Source organism: Centropristis striata, chromosome 13 (genome assembly GCF_030273125.1).
Source record: "Centropristis striata isolate RG_2023a ecotype Rhode Island chromosome 13, C.striata_1.0, whole genome shotgun sequence".
NCBI classification, from domain to species: Eukaryota; Metazoa; Chordata; class Actinopteri; order Perciformes; family Serranidae; genus Centropristis; species Centropristis striata.
In genome coordinates this window covers 10,547,000-10,559,212 of record NC_081529.1, presented here as the reverse complement: position 1 = coordinate 10,559,212, position 12,213 = coordinate 10,547,000, and the positions used below count along the sequence as shown (strand labels likewise).

Here is a 12,213-nt window from a genome sequence, read left to right as displayed (position 1 = left end):
TAAAGACAGTCAATCTGGCTGTAAAAGAAGCTTCCTCAAGCAGCCATCTCTTTCCCGACAATCCCCTCTGTGCACGAACCCTTACATATGGTAATTAACCATTAAAACACCTGCGGCTTATAGTCCAGTGCGGCTTATATATGTACACATCATTCAATTAAGCTGCTGCGGCAATACTCCGGTGCGCCTTATAGTGCGAAAAGTACGATAAATGATCTGTACATCCATTAGCTACACAGAAATATTGTCCCATGCTCCCAGAAGCTGATCTATTGTAACTATCTATTTATTGAATAATAATCCATTCTAATAAGATGCCTGTCTCTCTCTCTAACTCTTGAATAGTAATATTAATCTAATGGACAAAATATATTCAGATCAGATGAGAACAGCAGGGGAGGAAAGTTGTGCAATGGCCCTTAAGGTCAACTGAAAAAATATTTTACAAAATGTCCAAAAAGTTCATGACACAAAAAACATTTCATAATATCCAAAAACATTTAACAAAATGAGAAAATAATAAATGAAACGCCAAAACATTTTGCAAAATGCAAAAATAACTCACAAAATGCAAAAATATTTAATGAACTGAGGAGACGGGGCGGCTATTCTTCTGTCTTTTGCCTGATTCAAGAGTAAAGCATTGGTTAACTTGATATAGATTACTTTTAACTTTTCTCCCTCCATCTCCCATTTGTACTTTTATTAAGACCTCTTCAATTTGGGACTCTATTCCACTCTTTATGCTTTATCAGGAAGCTTCTTAACTGTAAAAATCTGTGTTTAGCAATGCAAATTCTGCTATATTTTTGCATTTTGTTAAATGTTTGAGTTTAACAAAAACTGATCAACGTTCAGTTGGCATCATTCATGTTTATTGAATATATTATTGACTCATTTTTAGTGATAGTCTTGCAGATGCAGCTTTGACCTCCCTGGACAATTAAAGGGAGAAGTCACCACCTTTTATATGGATGTTTAATCAATGTTGGTGGTCAACGTCGTCAATTGAAACAATAATTTCCTCAGTGCGTGCTATAGTGAGACAAGAAAGCTGCGTTGTCCTGCTTGTGGAGCCGTGCACAGTCCCCTGCATGTACCAGGATGCATTGCATGTGAGCTAAAGATGCACAGCCATAACATGATGTAGCTGAGCTGAGTAGTTCACTTCCTGTTACAGTGGAAACCGCTTACGATGGTCACGTGATTAATATAACCATCTTTTGTTTTTCCTCATTCAGATTACCATCACATTGACTATTGTATAGTAAATACATGAACATAAAGTCATGAAACAGACAGCTTTGCTATGTACCGGCCCACTGTGGATCCCTACGGAGTTATTCCTTCACAAAAAGCCCGTCTGTGTCACGAATCATTTTTAAATGTCTTTTCTATTTCTCTATGGTTTTTACTTTTTTCTGTGTTTCTGTGTACAATTTGGACGGCACTAACCTGTATGAAAGGTGCAATACAAATAAAGTTTAATTGACTATTTGATTGATAGATTGATTGATTGATAGATAGATAGATAGATAGATAGATAGATAGATAGATAGATAGATAGATAGATAGATTGATAGATTGATTGATTGATTGATTGAAATTATTGGTCATAATCAATCCACTTGACGATGGCGGCCTCAACCACAGGAGCTTTTTCTTTGCACATTCACTTTGAACTGTCTGCGTCACGAGCAGACATGATGTTTTTTTCCTGTTTGACTGCATCTTTTTGTATTAAATGTGTAAATGGTATTAATTTAACTAAAAAGTGAGGGCAAACTAAACCATGTTGATACTGCAATCTAATAAGAAGACAGACAGTTAAACAAGTAAGAATTATCTGGCACATTGGACACAAACACATGCAGTCTATACATTAGAGAGGGATACTTACACAGACGTCTCAAAGTCTCCTCTGATGATGGACTCCATGAGCTGCTCAGTGCCTTTGGTACCTGATATTCATGTTGACAGGGGAAAAAATAAGTCAATAAATCAATCACATTATGTCAAAGACACAACTCAAATACCTTCATCTGATGTTTTTTTTTTTTAAGGTAAAAAAACAAAAACATTAACCAAACATAGAACAGGACAATCCTCTTTTTAGTAGAGCCCAACCAATATGGGATTTTTTTATGTGAATTGCGAACTGTTTTTGTGCAGATATGACCTAGTTCTGAGAAGGCTATTTTCTTAAACAGACAATTATTAAATAGAATTTTGTGTTAAAATATGTTTTCATATTGGCGTATATTGGACAACATATACACCGATAGCAATAAATATGGATATGCCTTTAATGGGCAAATATCTGAACATATCCATCAACAGATATATCTGTCAGGCTCTACTTTTTAAATAAATATGTACAGTGCTTATCAAATTTATTAGCCAACCTGTCATAAAAACGAGAAAACAAACTAAAAATGTTATTGTTATTCATTTGGCAAATAACAAACTGAATCCACCTTTTTATAGGTCCGGGTACTATAGTATAATTCCTTTTTCTGTCCAAACGAAAATACGAAAAAAGGAAAACAGTGCCCCCTTTTCCTTTTTTCGTTTTAAACCAAAAAACGAAAAAACGGATTTTGCTATCAGCATCAAAAAACGAAATAACCAAACAACCTAAATGAAATAACGGCCGTTATTTGTTTTTTGCAAATTCATTTTTCCTTTTTTCGTTTCTCATTTATTGATATGATGTCGGACACATTGGAAGCGGAAAAATAAAAGTCCCGTCAAAATAAAAGTCCCGTATTAATAAGTAGCCTACTTATTATCGAGCATAAAAAGGATTAAAAAAACGTATAATCGTACACTAGTATAAGCTACTGTTCTCTGAACCATGCATGGTTCACATTTATTAACATCATTATTATTGATTATTAATCATAATCATAACTAATGCCGGCGGGTGAGCCTGACGTTTGGCAAGCCTATCTGACCACATGTTATACAGCCCAGTCGCCGGTGCTGATCGCTTCTGAAGTACTTTTATGTTGTTTATCTTATCACCATGGCAACGCGTTGTCACCGGCAACTTGTCAGCATAGTGACGAACGGGCAGCAGCTGCAGCGACAACCTCACACACATTATGAAAATAATAATTATTAAAAATGAGAATTTGTGAAGTTATCGCTTCAGTGCTGATGTTTAGCCACAGGGTGGCGCAGTTATTACATGAAGAGTATCTGAAGAGGCTCAACCAGGCTCTGTGTTCATGTTCCGGCTCAACAAAACCTTTAGCCCCGGTTAGAGTTAACTGGTGTTATTTTCCGGTCCGGCTCTGAGCTTTGTGCGTGTTCTCATCAAAGGAGCTGCGATCGCGAGCAAGCTTCCCCTATATTCCAGGGATTTATTATGACGCAGCTGCTGCGTTGCCATGGTGATGAGATAAACAAAGTAAAAGTACCTTACTTCAGAAGCGATCAGCACCGGCGACCGGGCTGTATAACATGTGGTCAGATAGGCTTCCCAAACGTCAGGCTCACCCGCCGCCTATGGCTGTAATTAAATGATATGACAATGTTCTGAGTGTGCTAATCAAAGGGAATCTTTTAATGTCCTACTTCATTTATCTTGAAAAAAAAAAAACCTCTTTCATAGCGATAGCTTTCATTTATGGCGTTAGGCCTGACATTAGTTATAATTATAATTAATAATCAATAATAATTATGTTAATAAATGTGAACCATGCATGGTTCAGAGAACAGTAGCTTATACTAGTGTACGATTATACGTTTTTTTAATCCTTTTTATGCTTGATAATAAGTACTTATTAATACGGGACTTTTATTTTGACGGGACTTTTATTTTTCCGCTTCCGATGTGTCCGACATCATATCAATAAATGAGAAACGAAAAAAGGAAAAATGAATTTGCAAAAAACAAATAACGGCCGTTATTTCATTTAGGTTGTTTGGTTATTTCGTTTTTTGATGCTGATAGCAAAATCCGTTTTTTCGTTTTTGGTTTAAAACGAAAAAAGGAAAAGGGGGCACTGTTTTCCTTTTTTCGTATTTTCGTTTGGACAGAAAAAGGAATTATACTATGATACCCGGACCATTAACAACGCAACAATTGGCACCTTCAACAATATTACATAAATAGATTGTTTAAATAAAACAGCAAAGCTAACAGTTATAGCCGTTAAATTACCGTTGGTGTGCCAGCTCTACGGCTAACGTTTGTTTTCCGTTCTAGTCAATTAATGAAGAGTTGGTCGAATTAATTTATTGTTTCGTTCCTCAAAATGTATTTAAACTAACATTAGAGAAATATAATGTGGGGGTATTATAGCCCACAACATTTTTTAAAGACGTTTTCACAACCCAATTCCGTTCACTGCGGTCAAGTGAGCCGTCATTCGCTTCTCAGTAGTCAAACCAGCAGTCCCTATATTATGTAGTGCGCCCGTATTGTGATATTTACGGTAAATTCACTGAAACTGCTCCAAGCGAGCTGACATGAAGGATATACACTTTACTGTCATTCTTTGTCACTTTTTTCAGTATAAAACTCTTACTCGCAGGGAGGAGATAAGGTATTAACCATGTGAAATAATTAAATTGCGTCGCGCCGAAAATGTATTTGTTGTGTCTATGTGCGGTTTTCAGTTTTCAGAATAAAGTGTTACACAACCAGGCCCAAATATCAGATAAATATGGAAATAAGATTAATTGCATGGTGTTCACTGAACTGTTCACTGTGGATTTTTTTATAAAACGCATTTAGACTGTAAAGTAAAATATTACATTATATTATAATTAATTAAAAGTTTCCAGTCACTAATTCCACTTCAGCTACATTCTACAGGACCTCAGACTGCGGTCAAACCAGCATCCACTTCGGAAAACACAGTCCAGAAAGCCTCGACTTTGTTTTCGTGGTGCGTGTATTTACAAGGCGTTACGGTCTTCAAAATAAAATAAATGTTCCGGTAAACTTTATTTCAGAAGCACAAGCTTCTAGATGAGACTCTAGCATTTGAACGGTGAGTAGCCTTGTCAGAGTTTAATAAGGACTACATTTATGGAGGCCAACTTCAAAGAGAGTCCACCTTCTCAGAATGTCAATCTGAAATTATAAGGAAAATAGCGGATTATGTGAGAATTTAAAAGGCTATAATATTGTAATGAGACATCAGAATGTCCTGTAATCATGAGGGACACCCTGAGGACCACCTGATGTTGAATGAGTCTCTGATTATGGACGGTTTTCTTTTAATTATAATCCGTTAACAAGTTGAATTTAGAAAGAAGATAGCTCTTTTTTACATTTATGATCATTACAATTTTATACATTTATATATACATTTTGTACATTGCTTAACAAATTTATTAGACCACCTATCATAAAAAAACGAGAAAACATAAATATTTTGGAAATCTTTCAAAAGCTTGATAAACTAAAATGTTATTGTTAAATAACAAACTAAATTCACCTTTTTATATCTAAATGTGTGCTGGCTCACTGGACTTCTCTGAGAAGTCAGAAATGAATCAAGCATAACTTTCAACCACTAAAACTATTTTTTTCTTTTCAGATATGTGATTAAATAACTATAATTTGACATCTTAATCAAGAAATAACAATGTGCTTTACTATTTTTTACAGTTTTTTTTTTATAAAACAGTAAATTTGAAAATTCACGGAAAACAATCATTTTCAGGCTATGTTTTAGCATTACAAATATCATTTCGGTTAAAGAGCTTCTACATACTGCTGTACTTACCAATAGAAAACATTTTTAAGATTATTTTAGTAATTAGGCCTACAAATGCTGTTATTTTAGGACAGCTGTGGCATTAACCGGTGGTCTAATAAATGTGTTAAGCACTGTATATGGCCCATTTCAGAATTGCGGGTACATTTGAAGTTTAGACAAAATAAGAATTTTATTTTATTTTTTTCCATAAAACCTTTTTCATTCCCATAGAGAATACTTTAAATTTAACACTTCCAGCATTTGCCAAGCTTAAACATGTAAGATTTCAAATATTTAATCGTAAAATCATCGTAGTAACAGTAAAATCAGTCAACTCTGTTGCAGACAAATTAGGGTAAATATGTATAGTACTCAAATGTAATACAGTTTAAAACCATGTCTTTCCTAAGAGAACTTTTGTCTTTACATCCACTAATTCAACTTTAAATTTTCTAAGATAAAGATTCTTTTTTCAGGAGTAAAAACATTGACACATTTAATTGGAAAGTTCCCAAGACAGTTAGGATTTTCTCTAAATATTGCTCCAAAAATGAATGAAATGCTTTGAAATTTCATGTATGGTGAGAATGTTAGTTATGACACAGCTTCTGGTTAATTTGTCAACAATAAAACATATTTAAGTAGAATTTCTTTAAACAAAACTGTGAGAAACAGAGTTGACGCCTATGTGAAAAGTGTTGACATGAATAACAGAGTTGACAAACTATGTGTGAAAGGCCAAAAACAGTAACTCTGTTATCATTGAAATTTTGAAACATGTAACAGAGTTGACGATAACAGAGTTGACATTTTCCACCATTTTGTGCTTTAACTCCACATGCTAGCTTAAAACCAGATACCACATGTCATGAATAAAACCATAATTTTATGAATTTTCGTCATATAATTGTTTGGGTTTTTTTAAATGACAGATTCGCTAGAATATCCTAGTAACAGAATTGACATTTAATTAATCTACTGTTGGTGTATTCTCAACATTTTGTACAAATTAATGAGAGAGAAAGTTTAACATTCCATAGTTCCCTCCAAATCTTTTCTGCAAGAGGAAGTGACATCACTGGGTGCAGGTTACATGTTTTTTATTTGAATGCTGTAGGGTTTTTATATGGTTTTATAACAGAGATAACAGAGTTGACCGGATCATAGGGACAGATAAAAAAGGTATATTTTTAATGTTGAAATCCCATGTATTACAGAAAATAAATACTCTGTGCAACTGTAAGTATAAGTATTTATAGAATTAGCACAAAAAAACTGCTAATTTTAATGAATTATTTTATGTAAATTCAATATGAACATGTGAATCACAAGCTGAAGACAGCAAATAATTGGTGGGTAGGAATCATTTAATGAATATTTTACATATATATTGTGCCTAAAATACACACCAAACATTATTATTGGTGAACATTCAATATAATTAACAATATTATTTAAAACAGATCCAATAAATACTTTTTTAGGGGGAAATAATCAAAGGTTTTTCTGGGAGACGCGAAATGTACCCGCAATTCTGAAATGACCCATATGTCGCTTTGAAGTTAGCCTTTTAAATGTAGTCTATTAAAATCTGACCAAGCTACTTACAGTAGAAATACTGGGCTTCATTTATTTCCCCCTTCATTTATTTATTTATTGATTCATTCATTGATATTTTACTTGTTCATTGATTTTTAATGTGCTTCCATTCTTGTCTTCATAAGTGACGCACTGTTTTGGGGGAATTGGGGGAAAAAAAGTGAAATAAAGTTTACCGGAGAATTGCTTTAATTTCAAACACGTTCTTACCGTAACGCCTAGTAAAGACATGCACGGCGAAGGCTGGCTTGACCTCAGTACAACTTTTGAGAGAAATGCTCAGAACGAGCTCCTGTTGACGCTCCTGGTCGTCAATAATATGTTGATCAATAACTTCCGAGAAGGCGAGCCTTGATGCGCTTCTACCATGATCTGCTTCTACCAAGAAGGTAAATATTAAGTTGTTTTGAGCAATATGTTGATAATTCTGCAGTGAGTCATTCCTCTCCTCGTCATGTTGCTCCTGTTGCTCTGTGCATCTCTTAAAATGCCCCCGCAGGTCGCCCACAATCCGCTGCGTTATGGTTCATTTCCTGTCATTGGGTCGGATTATGTTCACGGTGCAATCGAACCGCACTACGGGTCCGTTTGGAAACGGTCCGAGACCCCCTCTCTCAAGGGGTCTCGGACTGGTTGTTTTGGTCCGCACCAGACTCCGACTGGAGCGTTCACAAGCGACCAAACGGACCGTAACAATATGATTACAGGGAGTTATTGGATTAGTAATAAAATAAGACTTTTTTTCACAAAACAAACAACGTATGTGGTTCATTTTACACTTTTGATTGTGAACTAATGGTCTGCCGTGCTGTCTGAACTATGAACTGTAGGCTATATTTAAAAAAAGAGGTGATTTACCTACTTTTATCACACAGAGTTCACTGTTGTAAAGTCAAATGTATTTTAAAATAAATCTTAAATACAGTGGATTAGTCGAGTTACTAAAGTAATGCTACACTGGAGTCACATTTACAAAAATGTTATCATCCACAAATTCATAAAAGCCAAAGTCTTTGTGCAAAGTGAAAGCAAAATGATATCCCTCCATGGTCTCTACTTCTCTTATTCTTAATCTGTTTTTAAAAACGCTGTTCTCTTCTTCTTCCCAACACTTACCTCTGTGGCACAGTGATCATTCTTATTCTTCAGTGAGGTTTAGTGGGTTTCTCTCTGTGAGGACTGAGTTTTTTAGAAAACCAACCTTACAACAATGTCTAAACACTTCCTGTGTCTCTACCTGAAGGACACGCCTTATGAGATACACACCTTGTATGATGAGGAAGTCTCAGCTCTGGTGATGTTCTCCAACATCCACAAGATGTCACTAGTAGACCAGAAAACACAAACTGAGATGAAATCCAGACTCACAAAATGACTCCAAGGTAATTCATGTCCTCATATTATCAGCAAACAAAAGTAAACTCAGCTGACACAACAAAATGTATTGATATGAGCAGTTTGTGTGCAGAAACCACAAGTGACCTGATTCAGCTGTGAAACTGGGAGAAATTCAAAACACAGACCAACTTTAATTCTGTATGGAGGTCAATGTCTCTGGCAACAATTTCTTTTTTTTCTGCCTGAGAATTTAAGTCTTAAAGTTACTTAAGTTATTAAAGCTTGAAAATGCAAATTTCCAACAAAACATTAAAGAAAACTTTGAACAAAACAAATGGCCCACAGTAAAAGACTTGAATTAAAACAGTGAATTATCTCAGGCAGTTTTCTCCATTTAGCTAAACCCTTAACAAGTATTCTACATTTCTTTTTGTGACATAAATTCAAATGTTTTCATATGATCTGTGAGCCAGGACCCCAAACTTGGGCCACCGGTACAATCTGGGGGAATAATTCTCGTAGTGATTTTTGGCATGGTTACACCCCTAGCGCTAGAAAATCTGTGATGGCATTGCAGTAGAGGTAGCTTTCAGTGTGTTTTCACTTTATGACCCCATGCAATAACACACATTTCAAAGCTAGAACACAACACTTTAAAGTGATGACTTCTTTTTTCTTTCTGAAACTTTTCTCTTTGTTGTCTCTAGATTTGTGGGAATATAGATCAGACTAGATGTTTTTCAGGTAAATTGTTATAATCAGCATCCTTGGTAATGTATCTATGACTGGCAGTGACTAGCAACAGTTATAGTAGCAGGATGCCATAGCTAGCAGAAGAAGATATTATAATGTTCAAGAGGCCGTGTATTATGTTCACTGCTGTACTAAGAAGCAGATGGCTGCCTACGTCTCCATGCTGACCACCAGAGAGGGAGACCAATCTGTAGATATCTGCTCTGAACACACAGATGTCTTCATCATGTGTTTGGCATTCTGTGACAATATTGATGCCCTTTAGTTACAAAAGTGTGGCACTAGAACCATTACAAGGCTTGTAAACATCAGGAAGGTTGCTTCCACTGTTGGCTTAGTGTTTTAAAGTGTTTTTGTTCCCTTGCAGCCAAAGGAAAGACAAGTGCCTAAACACTTTTGACCAGCAAAAGGGACATTCAGGACACATTCTTATAATTTGGCCAGAAAAGGGAAGTCTCCCCAGAACAAAAGCATCAACCACCAAGGTCAATGAGCTCAGGTTTCAACTTTCCTGTTCCCAAAAAAGGTGAAATCTGAAGTCATGAGCTCCCACCATGCAAGGACTGCTTCACAAAACATGCACAGCAAGCCAACTACCAGGCTGGGGGCTGAGACTGTGTTTCAGTATTGAAGTGTGTTCAGGCCTGGAGTCTTTTTACACATGAGAAATTTGGGGCAGATTGGACGATGTATGCTGACATTAGAGCGACTTCCTTTTTTTGACAAGTCCTCAAAATTCGCCGTGCTGCCATAGCAACACCTACACCATATCCTGAAAACACACAGTCTCCGCAATTAAACATCATCAGCATTTGTGTGTGTGTGTGTGTGTGTGTGTGTGTGTGTGTTGGATTGTTACAGTAAGACAAACCACTGGGGAAAGGCTTAAACACCTCAGTACCAATAAACAGGCCTTTCTGCAAACTAGTTCCTATTTGCATGTATCTTTTCAAAAATATACACACTCTCATACATATTTTGTACTCTGTCAAAAATGTGATAGTCAGTGTCGGGCCTTTTTTTTTTTTTTTTTTTTTTGAGTTTTTGGCACAGCATTAAATACATGAACTGTAGCCATATGACAAATTGTAATGGCATCGAAAACCCTTAAAGTGTTGGTATTCATTTGATGGTTCTTGTATCTATAAAATATTGAGACTGGCATTGTCAGTCATACATTATAATTAAACTTACAGTAAATAGAGGGAGCAAACTGACCTTTGATCTTCCAATGACCTTCAGCAGATTCAATTCATCCTAATTTCTGTTAATCATGTGACCTGTATTATGGCCCAAGTCTTTAGAGTGGGAATGCGTCAGGGTAACAGAACATGAATTTCCAATGAAAAAAACAGCACGTTTTATGTGCAACTTGGATAGTGTTATGACCAGGGGTCATAAGGTCCTATGTTTTTTATCATTGCAGTGCCTGGTGCAGGTGTTCCTCCCTGCCAGAGGAGGTGCTGCTTCTTTTCTTTGCCTCTCCTTTCTGTTTCCCAGGTGGTGGTGGTTGGAGGCGGCTGATTGAACATCTTTAATAGGACTGCTGCTGAGGACGCCTCTCTCTCTCTCTCGGCCCTTTGTCTGACTCCCAGCCACACGCACTAGTGGGAAATGTTTGTCGACTGTTGTCAGTAGTGGTTGTAATCTTTGTTATCTGTTGTATTATTTATAACAAAGATTCTTTAAGTTAATTGTTGCAGTCCTGGTAGGTAGGGGTGGGTAACCTTTTGTTTTATGAATATTTTCTCCTGTTTTTGTTAGGGAGTTCAGGTAAGAAACCTGTATTTTATTTTACGCGTCTTTATTTTCAGGTCAGTTAGATTTAAAATTAGAAATGTTTTGTTTGTTGTTTTGGCTATTTGGCTATTGCTCACCCTGAAGCAACAATAAATATATTGTTGTGAACAATAAATCATATTGGACTGCTTATCGGTTTACGCTGGTCTCTGGGAGTTGGGAAGGGAGAGCATTTATGCAATAGAGACAATAGAGAGTCACACAATAACCCCAAAAATGGATTTCAATCATTACATTTCATGGTAAAGACCTGTCCAGGGTGCACCCCACATCTCACATCTTACCCAGTGTCAGCTGGGATTGACTCCAGCCCCCCATGACCTGAGTTTGGTTGAGCAGTTGAGGATAATAAATGAATGAATGAATGAAATTTCATAGTAAAGTGTTGTGCTGCGAGACTGGGGAGAGGCTAAAATCATATTTGAAAATAAGCTTTATAGTTTTTTTTAAATTCAGGGTAGACAGGAAAGGCACATTTAATAAAGTGGAATCTTATTTTATCCGTGATATGCACGAGTGACAGACGTGTGGTTTATTATCACTAATGGTATCATTACTTGTTTGTATTAGAGGGATGAAAGCTTATTAACTATCCAAAATACTCACATCATAGACACTACCATTAACTATTCCTGTATCATATTAACCACAAAATCACAGGATTGAATTGACCAAACAATTGACCTGTGAGCTTTATACTAGGTTTTAACCTCGTGTTATATTTGAATATTTATAAGAAGGCAGATAGCCAATGTGTTTTCCTCCACTGTAGCTTCTGTGTTTACCACAGACAGACGTGACACAGCGCAGTTTGGTTTGTGTTCCCACAGAAGTTATCATGTTTAGGCTTTGTAGCTCATAGATACGCGCCTGTAGGAACAACACACACACACACACACACACACACACACACACACACGCACACACACATTGTGTATTACAACCTTCGAACGAGACTTGGACAGCTGTTGGTCTGTCCATGTCATTGGTAACTAGCCAATAG

The 12,213-nt window shown here is 36.2% G+C and overlaps 1 long non-coding RNA gene across 1 annotated transcript; it reads left to right on the top strand.

Moving 5' to 3' along the window:
- The first annotated feature begins 7,554 nt into the window (after positions 1-7,554).
- On the top strand, positions 7,555-11,267 carry LOC131983785 (uncharacterized). The gene is made up of 3 exons (XR_009395493.1): positions 7,555-7,708; positions 8,563-8,701; positions 10,837-11,267. It is a non-coding gene; the product is annotated as an uncharacterized LOC131983785 (long non-coding RNA).
- Positions 11,268-12,213: the final 946 nt, after the last annotated feature.